Source organism: Lutra lutra, chromosome 5 (genome assembly GCF_902655055.1).
Source record: "Lutra lutra chromosome 5, mLutLut1.2, whole genome shotgun sequence".
In the NCBI taxonomy this organism is placed as follows: domain Eukaryota; kingdom Metazoa; phylum Chordata; class Mammalia; order Carnivora; family Mustelidae; genus Lutra; species Lutra lutra.
In genome coordinates this window covers 87,065,975-87,081,053 of record NC_062282.1, presented here as the reverse complement: position 1 = coordinate 87,081,053, position 15,079 = coordinate 87,065,975, and the positions used below count along the sequence as shown (strand labels likewise).

Genomic DNA, 15,079 nt, shown 5'->3' with positions numbered 1-15,079 from the left:
CTTCTATTACAGGGAGAAAGGAAAGGTAGAGAAAAGACTCCCATGGCAGACTAGGGCAGGATCCCCTGGAGCTAGTAATAAAAAAGCTGAAGTATGTGTTTTTCAGATTCTAAGACTCAGTACTCCCAGAGATGCACAGAGCTTGGAATGACGCCTGCCTTTTTTTTTTTTTTAAAGATCTTACTTATTTATTTGATAGAGATAGAGTGAGAGAGGGAACACAAGCAGAGGGAGTGGGAGAGGGAGAAGCAGGCTTTCCACAGAGCAGGGAACCCGATGCAGGGCTTGATTCCTGGACCCAGGGATCATGACCTGAGCCAAAGGCTGAGCCACCCAGGTGCCCCTGACACCTGCCTTTCAGAAGGACTCCTTACAGCCCACTGGGGTGGTGGTTGAGGGAAACCCTGGGGGTCTGAGCTCAACTCTGAGCTCCACTTCCCAACTACCTTCTTTTGTTGGCTTGTTCCTTCATTGACAGAGCAGCTGGGAACACCTGAATCCTGGAAGAGGTTCATGTAGGAGTATCCTTTGGTTTCAAATTGGCTAGAAATACAAGTGACAAGAAAAGACAAAAACAGAAAGCATAAAGATATAGGAATGTCAAGGAGGGAAGCAGTCTAAGGCAGGATTTGAATAGGGAATGGAGGACCAGAGAGACCCAGAGAATCCTCTCTCTGTCTCTCCACTTCAGTGTTTACAGTGAAAGATAAATCCAGAACTAAGGTCACACATTTCACTCTCCTATGCTTTGGACATAGCACTGGCTGGTTGGTTTGGCTCATATCTGTAGGGCCAGCCATATGTTGGCAGAGTCAAGGTTATGAACATAAGGTCATCTGTGGCACATCTTGTGCCAATGTAATGAGGTGTGATCTATTCAAATGTTGCAAAAAGCAGTTTTATCTCTACTGATGAAAAGTAAAAACCCCAGAGGGGTAGGAATTGATAGCCACCCAATCCCAAGCATCCAAAATTATTCTGTAGAATGTCTCGACAGACTTTGGGGTTGGCATGTCCTTGGTAGTCCTCCTTGAGAAGAATCGAGCCACACTGCTCTAATCCAGGAGAAGCTGACCTGGACTTGTCAGTTCCTTAGAGCTCTGGTTAGACCAGAACAGAATTGTGATGACCTAGAATTCTAGGTCCATTCAAACCAGGAACAATCTCCGAGAGGGTGCCTAAACTACAGGTTTACCTTCTAACCACCAAGAATTGTTAAGACTCCCCAAACTTTCTAAAGAAAATTCAGTTTGTTACAGATTCATGAGTTGAAGATGGGGCCCAAGTCTCAGTCTGTTATCCAGCCTCTAATAAGACCTCTTGAGCATGAAACCCACCCAGATACAGCCTCCCAAGATCAAGACTTCCAAACTCAGAAACACCTGGGGAGCATCCTTCTTAATTGAGGTAAAACTTACATAACATAATATTAACCATTAATTATTTTGAAGTATACAGTTCAGTGGCACTTTGTACATTCACAGTTTTGTATATCCATAATGTGTATCTCCTTCTAAGACATTTTCATCATCCTAAAGGGACACTCTATAGCCATTAAGAATTCATACCTGGGAAGTAATCAGAGAGGGAGACAAACGATGAGAGATTCTGGAGTCCAGGACATACACTGAGGGTTGCAGAAGGTGAGGGAAAGGTGAATGGGGTGGTAGGTATTAAGGAGGGCATGTGTTGTGATGAGCACTGGGGGTTATATACAACTAAAGAATAGTTGAACACTACATCAAAAACTAATGATGTACTATATGTGGGCTAACTGAACATAATAAAAAAATAATAATTCATACCTGGGGAGCATTTTAAGAGTCTCATGCTCTACTGACTGAGCTAGCCAGGTACTTCTGAGGAGCATTTTAAAAGTACATATCCCAGGACCCCAAATCCAAGAGATTATAATTCAGTGAACATAGAAATATTTTCCACAAGATTCCAGGTATCCCATTCCTAGATATTCTCATCCCAGAAGAAACGAAAATGTATGTCTACCAGAGATCATATAAATGATTGTAGCAGCTTTATTTACAGTCATTCAAACTTGGCAATAACGTAAATATCTCTCAGTTGGAGTTATAAAAACAAACTGTGATAAATCCCTATAGTGGAAGTGTTCTCAACAATTAAAAGGAATAAATTTTTGATACAAAAATAAGGATGAGGGCAGCCTGGGTAGCTCTGGCTATTGATTTCAGCTCAGGTCATGATCTCAGGGTCGTGAAATCAAGCTCCTTGTTGGGCTCCAGGAGGCATGGAGTCTGCTTAAGATTCTCTTTCTCCCTCTGCCCCTCCCCCTGCTTATGTGTGCACTCTCTCAAACAAAACAAAAAACAAACCAAACCCAAGGATGAATCTTTAGTGCATTATACAAAGTGAAGGAACCCCGCTGGCCAAACTATATTCCATTTATATGACATTCTGGAAAACGCAGATTAGTGGTTTTTTAGAGTCTAAGAATGGAGAGCAGGTGGTTTTGGGTAAAAAGAGACAGCACAGGGGGATTTGGGGAGGGGTAGTTAAACAGTTCTGTATCTCGACTGTGATGGTAATAACAAGTATTTGTCTGGGGTGCCTGGGTGGCTCAGTGGATTAAAGGCTCTGCCTTCTGCTCAGGTCATGATCTTGGGGTCCTGGAATCGAGCCCTGCATTGGGCTCTCTGCTCAGCGGGGAGCCTGCTTCCCCCTCTCTCTCTGCCTGCCTCTCTGCCTACTTGTGATCTCTCTCTCTCTCTCTCTGTCAAATAAATAAATAAATAAATAAAATCTTTTAAAAAATTTAAAGATTTTTAATCATTTATTTTGAGAGAGCATGCTTGTGAGCACACGCAGGAGCAGGGGTGGGGGGCAGGGGTGGATAGACAGAAAATCCCAAGCAGTCTAGTCTCTAGGGCAGAGCACAGAGCTCCATGTGGGGCTCAATCTCACTACCCTGAGATCATGACCTGAGCTGAAACCAAGAGTTGGATGCTTAATCAAGTGAGCTACCAAGGCACGCCTTACTTTCTTTAATTTAAAAATAAATTAGAGGGGTGCCTGTGTTGCTCAATCGGGAAGTTCTGCCTTCAGCTCCGGTCATGATCTCAGGGTCATGGGATCCAGCCAGGTATTGTGCTCCCTGCTCGATGGGAAGCCTGCTTCTCCCTCTGCCTGTGGCTTCCCTTGCTTGTACTCTCTCTCTGTCAAATAAATAAATAAATTCTTTAAAAAAAATAAATTGGGAAACATTTATGATGTGTAGCCTGTTTGGCAAATGAGTACATAGATAACTGGTCAACCAAGTTATTCTATAACCCAATCGAACTGCACTTTGGACACCTAGGACCAGCCAACTTACCATTATATTTCTCTGGTTCTCATCACAGTATTTGGACATATCGAGCAACCAAAAGTACAGGAGTATATTGCCATGCCTAAGAGTATAGTATGTATCTGAGTATTGACAAATCACAGGACATAGGCTATGTAGTGGTTTTGTTGCAGGGTTTGCCAAACTAAAATCCCCACACCAATGTGGTGACTTTAGAACTTTCTTTAAAAATTTGAGTTGTACTTTATCTCTTAAATTAGTTGTAATCAGAGTAATGTAGAAATCATTTCCAGTAATGGAGATTAGAATGCAATCTATGAATTTTCCAAAAACATCATGCTTGACAACTGAAACATTATACTTAAACAAAACATCATATTTAACAATTTATTTTTAAAATTAACCCGGAACCAGAAACCAAAAACGAGTTTTTATATGATAAACCCCATGATCCTAACCAACTCCATGGTAGGCCATTTGGTTATTTTCCTAAAATTTGATGCCTGTTTCATATAAAGGAAAACAATGACAAGCACACCATCACAGAGTCCTGGATCCCTTTATTTGTGAAAAAAATCTATGGAAAACAAATGAAAATCATGGGCAGATGTTTATGTAGGACACCAGCCCTGTTAGTTGTGGGACTAGCCTGTGCTCAGTTTCGCATGAGAAACACACACACACACACACACACACACACACAAAACCCATATCCTGCTGTGGCTGATCATCTACTCAAACAAGGTGGCTAAAATACAAATAGAAACTCCCAGGTATAGGAAGAAAAGAAGCAAGAAGTAGGCAATGGTTAGATTAGAAGATAATGCTAATTGCAACTGGGAGAACAAAGGGGGAAAAATACCACAAAGCAAAACATGTAGTGAGGTAGATCCTATCTGGTATTTCTATCCCCGTAGAGTATATTTTCTAATTTGCAAATCTCTTTGCCTGTCCTAATCTCAAACTATTTCTAATACTATTGCTTCCTCATCAGTTTGCAAACCCTAGCTACAGCTCTCTCTGAGGCATTCTGTTCACATTGCTTCTTTTTTTAGAGCTGCTTATGCCCGAGAGGGAGGAAATGGAGCTACAAGTGTTTCCTTTCCATTTAAAACTGGCACTTTCTTGTAGTGGGGGAGGTAGCTGAGGACTAGCAGCTAGGTCCCAGCAGCTTGAGATAACACTGAGTTTTCTTTCCTATAAGCTTCTCTTGAAGTCCTTGTGTTATAAATAATTTATAAATTTTATCACAACCTCCAGGAAGCAAGTTGGACCAATTTTCCTGATGCCAGATGGCTCAGCAGACTTTTCAGATGTTGCTACTCTGTTGTACATCCCAGCTTCAGTTGCTCCACACCCCAAAAGTACATCGAGCTAGGTCATTATTTCACGGGTTCCTCAGACAAAACTTCTTCCATGAAGAAGGAGTTTGACCCTTCCCCAGACTGAGAAGAGGGAGTGTTCCTTCATTTTTGCCACCTAAGCACCTCTAAGTGGGAAGGAATAAGTACAGGTCTGGGCACCTCGCTACAGGTGGGTGTTCAATTATATATGATCCATAGATACATTATGCAAAATAAAAATAATGTTGGGTAGTTGTACAAATTTGATGGTAAACAGTGACTCCTCAGGAAAATTGCCATGTATGCTATTTAAGCCAGAATTCTTTTGGATGTAAGTGACAGACATATGTGAACTAGGTCAGAGAGAGAAGGGCATCTGTTGGTTCATATAACCAGGAAGGATGAGGAAAGGAGTGACTCAGAGGCCTGAAACCCCCAGTTCATTTTTCCTCTCTGCCTTTTGTTTCTGCTTTTCTCTTCAAGTGGAGGGCAAGGCAGGATTTGGGGCCCCACAGTTCAGTTTCACCAGCAAAGAGGAAAGAAAGAATGTAACATGCATGTGTACACACACACACTCCAATCATATTTGGAAGATTTAGACAGCATATTGGAGCAATGGGGTGCAAAGGAACTCTTCCCCCAAAAGAAGAGGGAGAGCACACACATGGCTCTTGTGGGAATTGTGCTGAGCCAGAAATAGATTATTTTCTCTTGAGGCTCTGTATTCTCCAGAATACATTAACGTCAGTTTGAGAAGCACAGACATATGTCATATGGTGTCTCCGATGGCCTCAAATTTGAAGGCCCATAAAGATTTCTATGGTGAAACACTCTTTGTTCTCTGGTGGGACATTTTGATGGATGGCAAAAGCATCAGGAATGTGCGGGAGAAAGAGTTAAAAACCCTTTTTAGGAAAAATAAAATTAAACAGTGTTGGGTTATGGGAAGAGAGAAAAGGATGAAAGGAGTAAAGTGAGAGAGAAGTGTCGGCATGAACCTGGGCATCACATTAAAATATCCCCTATAGTGAAAAGACCAAGGAATCCCTAAAATTAGGAGATGTAACATTAAAGTTGAAATTTTTTGTGTTTCTGTGGTATAGATCCTATGACAATGAAAAATCAGGTGTTCTGCAAAATACCATTTTCTTCCTGGGCGCAAAACTAGACTGCATTTCCCAGCCTCTTTTGCAGTTAGGTACGGTCATGTGACTAGTTCTAGCCAGTGGAATGTTGGCAGGAGTGATGCCGCCACCTCCAGGCCTGGCTTACACAACTACCACCCTATCCTCCACACTCTTCCCTCTCCTGCAGGCTGGCTGCAGAAGATCGGGTAGAGGGCTCCATGACCCCAGCACATGTTAGGGCCACCAGATGAACAAAACCTCTGTGAAGAACTGTATGGATCAGAACCCTTGCCATCTCCATGGGACTATGATATGAGTAAGAGACTATCCTTTCGCTATTGTTAAGTTTTTGCAGTAGAGACTTGTTTGTCATAGCAGTTAACTTATCCTGACAAGCGCAGACTTCATCCCCTACCCTCTCAGTCTTCAAAATACCTTCAAGTGTCCTGTGAGAGTGGGAGTTCTGTGGCAATCATAAAGGAGGCTGAGTTTCACATGAGGGTTAGCATGGCATGGAACAGAAACCACATTTACAGGAAGCAGTATATTCCATAATGGAAACCCATTGCAAAAGCAGGTGTTTGAGGCCAGAGGTGACCGTGAGAGCATAGACTTCCTGTGAATTTGCAGAAGTGCTGGAATGCGCTTTTACTTCCGCAGAGCATGGAATGAGGGAGGCTTTAGGAAGCTTACCGAGATCTGAAGGGAATAACATGTGGATTATGTTGTTATTTTTTTGCGGTACAGGGTACTAGGAATGAAAAATTTTTAAATCACATGTCAAGGATGAAAACTGGGTGGATGGATGGAAACTGGATGGATGCTTCTGACCACAAAATCCTGAAATAATACTTAAATCACTTGGATGCTTACAGAATCATTTTACCTGGTGATATCCCTGATAGACAGCTGAGTGGGGTCTGTTTAACTGGCTGTGAAACAGCACCCAGAATCTATACTTCCCTGGTTGTCCAGCCTAAATTAGAAACTCCCCATTTTTGTCTCCCATTGCATGCTGTGGTTTTCCCTTAAGACATTAATTGGGTATTTATTATGGCATTAACTTTTTCAGTGTGTCTCCCCTGCTAGACTCTAAGCTACATGAGGACAAGGACTGTGTCTCTTTCATCCCCCAATATATACCTGCTACCTGGCATAGAGCCTGGCAAACATTCATGAATATTTGTTGCAACACAACGAAATCTGCATCTGTGAGATCCTCAGATAAGCACCTGTTAGCCTCCGAGAATTCACCTTCTAACTTAGGTTTGACAATCAGATATTTTTTAGCTATTTGATAATTTGAAAATGTATTATTACCTTTATGTAAAGAAAAAATGGCATTTATCATAGATGAATATGATAAGAGTTCTCATGTGAATTTTATAACAGTGATAGCTATGTAGGTTGTTATTATTATTATTATTGATAATATCTGCTTCTCCCTAGAAAATATGTGAATCCTTTTCCCATGGTTATAGCCTAGTCTGAGTTTCAAACTTAGAATGTCTCTTTCCCTTCAATCCTGGCAGCACATTGTTAAGTAAATAGCCTTCCTGGCTGAACCTCAGCTGACCTGCCTACTGGAACCTTTCTTATCAGAGTTCCAGGAATGATCACTTTTGTTTTTTAAGAATAAGATACTGAAAGAGCATAGTGATATCCCCCTTTTTTTTTTTTCCCTGATGGCTTTGTGTAAGTCTGGCAGTTCTTCCTCAAATAGTACAGCTTAAACTCATAATTGTGTTTTCCCTCATCATTTCCCACCTTCCCCCAGCCACTGGACTCCAAAGTCCAAATTCCTACCTTCGTACCTTTTTAGCAGGTTTTAATAATTTTTGTGAAAATTTATGTTGAATATACACTTACCCCTTTTCCTTTGTTTGCTTATAAGCTTTTGGGGCAGATTTCAGCAAATACCTACCAATTTTCTTTATTCCTTCATTCTGACATTAAGTCCCCGGGGTAATTATTGTTTTTTTTAGAATAGGAGAAAACAAGAAGAGTATCTTAGTTTCTGACACAATGAAGAAGATGCAGATCTGTGGCTGGAATGCTTAGGATTTAATTCCGAGGTGACACTTGATCAAATGTTCAGCACAGTTAGCCCTCAGTAAGTAGTAGCTTCTTGTTAACTTGATGACTTTCCAGAGCCTAATAATGAGGAAGATTATAAAGCCATTTCTAAGCTCAGAGGGAAAAAATCCCGTAATCTATAATCCATATCACTGTGGGTACAAGTGGGTACAGTCTAATAAACTGAAGCAAGCTCAGAATAACTTAATTGAGTTGGTGAAGTTCACAGTGAAGCTGAACAGAAGTGAACTTTTGATGACTTTAAACATTGGTAGAGTCTCCAAATGTCATTTACTGCCAGTAGTGGCACTGTGCAATCCTGGAGCCCCCAGCAACATGTGGCAATTTTAATTCATTAAAACTAACTGAAATTTGGGGTGCTTTGTTGGTAGTCATAAGAGCATGAGACTCTTGATCTCGGGGTCATGAGTTTGAGCCCCACATTAGGTGTAGAAATAAATAAATAAACTTAAAAAAAAACCTAAATGAAACTTAAAATACAATTCCTTACATTTTAAGTACTTGGTAGCCATGTGTGCTATTGGCTACCCTGTTGGATAGCACAGACCCAGAACATTCTCATCATCTCAGAAAGTTCTACTGGACAGTGATGCTCTCTAGGAACAAATAAGTTAGAAAATTGTGCTAATGCTTAAAGTACATAAACTTATATGTGGCCCACAGTATCAGTATTTTACAAATGTTTAATTAGTATGTACACTTTTTTGTTTTGTTTAGTCTGCACACTTTTCAGTCCTTGAAGAAAAATGTGTTGAACTGTCCCTGTGCTAGCCACTGAATATTTAAAGCGGGCTTTGTGGTTGAAACACTATGGTTGGTTTCAGTTGCTGGGGAATAAAGTGCAGAAAGATGAAAATCAATAGATTAACTCTTATCTTCTTGCAAGTGATAAAAAGAGCTAGTCATCCTAGTTAGGGTTTTTGAGGCTGAGTAGGTATTTGGGGTTTGGGAGCTAGTCACTACTACATGAGCAACATCGCTAGCAAATATTTACCTCACAGTGAACAAACTAGAGCCATTAACCACCCTTTCTCGGTGTAATGTGCGTAGAAGTGAATGAGGCTGATAAGCAAGTATTTATTGAGCTCTTTTTGTGTGCCTAGTTATATGAAGATACTAAGAAATTTTTAAAACACTTGCAACCGTATGTCTTGTATGAATAGACTTTCATCCAAATTTCAATAATTAGAAAAATTGTGTTCAACCTATTCTGCTCATTAAGATTTAAAATAACAATAATAGCCCCTAACATTGTTCAGTATTCATTATGTGCATCGTGGTCGGTACTTGACACACATCCATTTAACCCTGGAGACAACCCTGTAAGGTATTTTTATCCTTTAATAAATAAGGCACAGCATTCAGAGGCATTGTCTTGTCTTCTGAGATCACACAGCTGGTCAGAGGCAAGCTGGCACTTGAGTCCAGATGTGTTCAATTCCAGAACCTGGTCCTTTAGCTGCTCCTGCATGTTATCCTTCCTATCCTTAAGACAGTTTGCAGAAACTAGGTCTAAAGGCAGAAATGCTTCTAGCTAATTATCAGTTGATCAGAAAAGTAAACCAACCCTTCCTTCCATGCAGTTTACTCTTTGGGATTGCTTTATGTTACAGACTTACTGTCTCTTTGATCTTCTCAAAGGTTCATGTCCTCTGACCAAGCTGAGGATATGCTCCCATGTAGACTGTCTACTTTGGTGCATATACAATATATGTAGGAATAATGAAAACAGTGTTGCCAGACTTAGAAAGAAGAAAAGATACCCAGTCACATTTGGCTTTCAGATAAACAACAAATAGTTTTTTAGGATAAATAAATCTCATGCGGTATTTGTGTTTTTTTCCAGCAACCCTAATTAAAGATACATATAGATAGATAGATAGATAGATAGATAGATAGATAGATATAGGTATAGAAACAGAGAGAGAGAGAGATTCTACACTAAAAGAATGAGTCACCCTATCATGTAATTTATAATAAATTTTAACAGGAACATGCCAAATTAAAGATGGCCACAAATTCTTTGCTTTTCCTCCCATTGTGAGAAGACCACTTTATTCCCCTCCTTTTGAATCTATGCCGGCCTCAGCAACTCCCTTGACAAATAGAATGTGGCAAACGTTACATTCTGTGATTTCTGAAGCTAGGTCACGAGAAGCCTTGCAGCTGCCACCTGGGTCCTTTTTTTTTTTTTTTTTTTTTTTGGTCACTGTTCCAAGATTCATTGTTTATGCACCACACCCAGTGCTCCATGCAGTACTTGCCCTCCTTAGTATCCACCACCAGGCTCACTCATCCCCCTACCTGCCTCCCATCCAAAACCCTCAGTTTGTTTCTCAGAGTCCACAATCTCTTATGGTTCTTCCCCCCTCCGATTTACCCCAATTCACTTCTCCTCTCCATCTCCTAATGTCTTCCATGTTATTCCTTACACTCCACAAGTAAGTGAAACCATGTGATAATTGACTCTCTTTGCTTGACTTATTTCCCTCAGCAGAATCTCCTCCAGTCGCATCCATGTTGATACAAAAGTTGGGTATTCATCCCTTCTGGTGGCTGCGTAATATTCCATTGTATATATGGACCATATCTTCTTTATCCATTCGTCTGTTGAAGGGTATCTTGATTCTTTCCACAGTTTGGCTCTTGTGGCCATTGCTGCTATGAACATTGGGGTACATATGGCCCTTCTTTTAATTACATTTGTATCTTTGGGGTAAATACCCAGTAGTGCAATTGCAGGGTCATAGAGTAGCTCTATTTTTAAATTTTTCGAGGAATCTCCACACTGTTCTCCAAAGTGGCTGCACCAACTTGCATTCCCATCAACAGTGTAAGAGAGTTCCCCTTTCTCCACATCCTCTCCAATACTTGTTGTTCACTGTTATGTTGATTGTGGCCATTGTAACTGGTGTAAGGTGGTATCTCAATGTGGTTTTGATTTGAATCTTCCTAATGGCTAATGATGATGAACATTTTTTCATGTGTCTGTTAGCCATTTGTATGTCTTCTTTGGAGAAGTGTGTCATGTCTTTTGTCCATTTTTTGACATGATTATCTGTTTTTTGGGTGTCGAGTTTGAGGAGTTCTTTATAGATCTTGGATATCAGCCCTTTGTCTAGAGTGTCATTTGTGAATATCTTCTCCCATTCCATGGGTTGCCTCTTTGTTTTATTGGCTGTTTCCTTTGCTGTGCAGAAGCTTTTGATCTTGATGAAGTCCCAAAAGTTTGCTTTTGTTTCCTTTGCCTTTGGAGACATATCTTGAAAGAAGTTGCTGTGGCCAATGTCGAAGAGGTTACTGCCTATGTTCTCCTCTAGGATTTTGACAGATTCCTGCCTCACGTTGAAGTCTTTTATCTATTTTGAGTTTATCTTTCTGTATGTTGTGAGAGAATGGTCAAGTTTCTTCTTCTGTACATAGCTGTCCAATTTTCCCAGCACCATTTATTAAAAAGACTGTCTTTTTTCCACTGGATATTTTGCCTGATTTCAAGCTTTATTACAAAGCTGTGATCACCAGGACAGCATGGTACTAGCACAAAAACAGACACATAGACCAGTGGAACAGAGTAGAGAGCCCAGATATGGACCCTTGACTCTATGGTCAAATAATCACCTGGGTCCCTTTGAATGCTCCGTGTAGAAACCCTGAGCCACCGAGTAAAAATCCAACCATCCTGCACCCTCCATGCTAGAAAAGACACATGTGTATTCCCTAGCTGGCAGTCCCTGCTGAGCCCAGACTTCTAGTCAACCCTGTCAAGACACCAGACATGTAAGCAAAGGCATCCTAGGCCCTCTAGACCAGCTTACCCAAGAGGTAAATAGCACCAAGTGCCTCAGTTGATACCACATAAAGTAGAAAAAACAACTGGTCAAGTCCTGCCCAAATTCCTAGCCACAAGATCATGAACTATAGTAAAAGGGAATTGTTTTAAGCCACTAAATTTTGGGGTCCTTTGTGACATAGCAATAAGTAACCAGAACAGAAGAAAACAAAACTATTTTATTATTTAATATTTTAATAATTAAGTGTACATAATGCTACGAGTAGGGTGTTTTCTCACATTAATAAGTATGATCTCATTTAAATCAATGCCAAGACCATTCTTTTTTTTTTTTAATTTTTTATTTTTTCAGCATAACAGTATTCATTATTTTTGCACCACACCCAGTGCTCCATGCAATCCGTGCCCTCTACAATACCCACCACCTGGTGCCCCCAACCTCCCACCCCCCACCCCTTCAAAATTCTCAGATCGTTTTTCAGAGTCCATAGTCTCTCATGGTTCACCTCCCCTTCCAATTTCCCTCAACTCCCTTCTCCTCTCCATCTCCCCTTGGCCAAGACCATTCTTTTTTTTTTTTTTTTTTTTTTTTTTTTTTTTTAAAGCTACCTTAGCTCTTTACACTTCTTTTTTTTTTTTTTTTAAAGATTTTATTTATTTATTTGACAGAGAGAAATCACAAGTAAGCAGAGAGGCAGGCAGAGAGAGAGGAGGAAGCAGGCTCCCTGCTGAGCAGAAAGCCCGATGCGGGGCTCGAACCCAGGACCTGGGATCATGACCTGAGCCGAAGGCAGCGGCTTAACCCACTGAGCCACCCAGGCGCCCCAGGCCAAGACCATTCTTAATGGTGAAGCAAAAGAGATCTTTCCATTACCATCAAAAATAAAAGAATGATTACTCCCCAAATTACCATGTAGGTTTTCTAGAATTTTAGGCATATCTCAGTGAGAAGCAACACCAAAGTCATTTACTTGTTTGGGGTTCTGATACCTCTGGTGGCCCAGCCTGACATCCTCTCCACTCACCTTTTGCCCGAGCCACTGCTGAGCAGTCTGTTTGCAGGTGAAACCTGAGAGCACCTGCTTCAGCTGCTCCTTACCACTCTAGCTCTTCTGCTCTGGACCTGGACCTTCTCACATACTCTGACACACAGCACAATGCCTATAGCAGACTGCTCAGTCCCCAAGCTTGGTACTGAGGACATGAAGTCTTGGCCATGAGACCTATGCTGTGGCACAGGGCCTGTGCTCAGAATGCCCCAGGCTTGGTGTAGGCTCATGTATCACTACCTTGAATTTTTTAATACTTTTCCAGCAAGGATCTGTAATTTTATTTGATCCTGGGCCTCACAAATTATGTATCTGGTCCTTCACCGTACACCCATGGAAAGTAATCCCTTGGCTAGAGCTGCAAATCAGATCTGGTGGGTAGACATCCCTTTCTCTGTCCCTTGAATGGACAGTTCTGAGATTTATTCTGCATAGTTGCATAGAAGATGTCCATCACCATGATCCCTAGTCTTGAATGGTCCCCTACAGTGGCCACATGAGAACAGTCATTAGTATCAGTGGCATTCCTCCTTCCCTGAGATCATTTCCCAAAATGCATGCAAGCTGTGGGAGCAGACTCCATTTTCTAGGAAGAAATCATGCTGTTCATGTCCCTTCCATGCCACCATCCTAGATACCAGGGCTTCAAACAGAAGCACAAAATGTCCTGACATCTTAGAGTTTACATTCCAGGTGGCAAACCCACAGAAGATAAGTAAAGGATAAACAAAATTAATGTAGATTGTTGTAAGTGCCATGAAGAGCACAAACAAGATGCTCTGGCTAGGGCAGGGTAGGGATTTACGTATTGGATATGAGGGCTGAATAATGAGGAAGTGAACACATGCCAAGGACTGGAGCAAGAAAGTTAGGCAAAAGGAGTAGAAAGTCCAAAGGACTTGAAGTGAAATGCTCTTGGTGTGTTCTAAGGACAGAAAAAAGGCAGAGTGATGAGAGCAAAGGAAAGAGAGGCGGTACAAGATATTGGAGTTAGGAAGGGGCCAAGCATATGGGACCATGTTAAGGAGTGTATGTTTTATTCTAAGTGGTACAGGGAGCCACTGAAAGGTTTTTAATAAAGGAGTGCATTCTGATTTTGGTTTTTGAACTATTAGCCTGTGAGGAGAATGGATTGGCAGGGAGCCATTTAGAAGACTATTGTAAGAATCAAAGTGGGAGTTGCTGGTAGCTCCAAGGAAGGCGGGAGCAGGGAAGATGGAGGGGAGGGAGGAACTGCATCAAGGAAGATGCACTAAGGGCCCTTGCACATGATCCAGGATCCTACCTTTTGACCAAAGACCAATAAGTTCTTACTGGAACAAGAAGCATGTTAGCAACTTCTCTCCCCACTGCAGAGGCTTTGGCCACTGCCTTGTCCTCAGAGAGGGAGGAGGGAGAGAAGGAGCGGGACTCAGGCAGAGAGAAAGGGAACAAGGAAGGTTGCAGATTACTGACCACAGTCCATCTGGAACCACTCAGGACTAAAGAAACTGCTACCCAGAGGCCTTCTATGCTGTTCGCAGAAAAGCACCATCTCTCTCTGCGCTGCGCTCCCCTCCCCTCCCCTCCCCCACTCTGGTTGTTGTCAGAGTGGAGGGAACAAGGAAGGACAGATTGCTTTAGACATTGTGTCTTACACATATTTTCAGCAAGTGACAATATCCATAAAATAAAAATAGGAGATAAGTTTATTTGAAAAAAATTAATATTTCCAGACGATCTGATTATATACCCAACTAACTCAAACAGAAATCATAAACCTTCTGCAATTCCTAAGAAACTTCTTCAGAGCTATCAAATGCAAAGTATCCAGAAATCTGTCTATGCCCCATTTACTAGCAACAAGTTGGATCATATGGAGGGAGAAACAAGTCCATTTATAATACAAAAATATTAAAAGCTATAGAAATAATCCTAGCAAGAAACATATACGCCTATGTGAAAACAATCACAAAAACAAAAACAGCAAACCTGTAAAATTTTTAAAATAAAATCGTAATCAATCAAGAAATATTCCATGTTCCTAAAACAGGAATTAATTTATAGGTTTAATAAAACTTTAATTAAAAGGGTTTTTTATGGGCGCCTGGGTGGCTCAGTGGGTTGAGTTGCTGCCTTTGGCTCAGGTCATGATCTCAGGGTCCTGGGATCAAGTCCCACATCGGGCTCTCTGCTCAGCAGGGAGCCTGCTTCCCTCTCTCTCTCTGCCTGCCTCTCTGTCTACTTGTGGTCTTTCTCTGTCAAAAAAATAAAAATAAAATCTTTAAAAAAAAAAAGGGGGGGGTTTTATGTGTGGGAACTTGATAACATGATATTAAACTAAAAGAATAAGCATTCAAAAACTTCTAAAAAAT

General features: G+C 41.1%; 1 long non-coding RNA gene across 1 annotated transcript; it reads left to right on the top strand.

The window, feature by feature from the left end:
• Positions 1-493: 493 nt before the first annotated feature.
• Positions 494-4,780, top strand: LOC125100566 (uncharacterized). The gene is made up of 3 exons (XR_007127596.1): positions 494-1,407; positions 3,375-3,433; positions 4,580-4,780. It is a non-coding gene; the product is annotated as an uncharacterized LOC125100566 (long non-coding RNA).
• The last annotated feature ends 10,299 nt before the right edge of the window (positions 4,781-15,079 follow it).